This window comes from Marmota monax, unplaced genomic scaffold (assembly GCF_021218885.2).
Source record: "Marmota monax isolate L192 unplaced genomic scaffold, Marmota_monax_Labrador192_F-V1.1 WCK01_AAM20220418_F8-fsc00961, whole genome shotgun sequence".
Lineage (NCBI taxonomy): Eukaryota > Metazoa > Chordata > Mammalia > Rodentia > Sciuridae > Marmota > Marmota monax.
The window spans coordinates 14,847-15,417 of record NW_026693090.1 but is presented as its reverse complement, the minus strand read 5'-3'; positions in this window follow the sequence as shown (position 1 = coordinate 15,417).

The window sequence follows — 571 nt, the reverse complement described above, 5'->3', positions numbered from 1 at the left end:
ACACAGTTCTTTACAGTCCTTATCCACCATATGCTCAAAGTGTATTTATACAGAATTTTAATACAAGGCATATTATGATAATAGTTGTGCTACTTTGGTCAACAGACATCACAAGATCCAACAAAAAAAGAAGAAATCTTTAAGTATACTTAAATAACCTTGAAAAGATTTTAGGACAATTGAACTGGAGTAATGAACTTAGTATAAGCCTTTAAATACAACATTGAAATAATTCAATAAATAAGCAAAAAGCTGTCTGAAGAAGCAGGGTGCTATATCTAAAAACAACAAATAAAAAAATACTGAAAAAAAGAAGCAGTGTGTTTTCTGCTGATGAAAAGACTTTCAGATATGGAAAAATGATTTCTGTATTGGATGGTAAATCTGACTAGACAACTGTCTCAATCAGGGGAAGAATCACAAGATATGAGATGATAGACAAATTTCTTTTCAGGAACTGCATTATGCAGTTGTGGATATGTTATGGTTTGGATGTGAGATGATCCCCAAAATCTCATGTGTGAGAGAGACAATGCAAGAAGGTTCAGAGGAGAATGACTCAGTTGTGAGA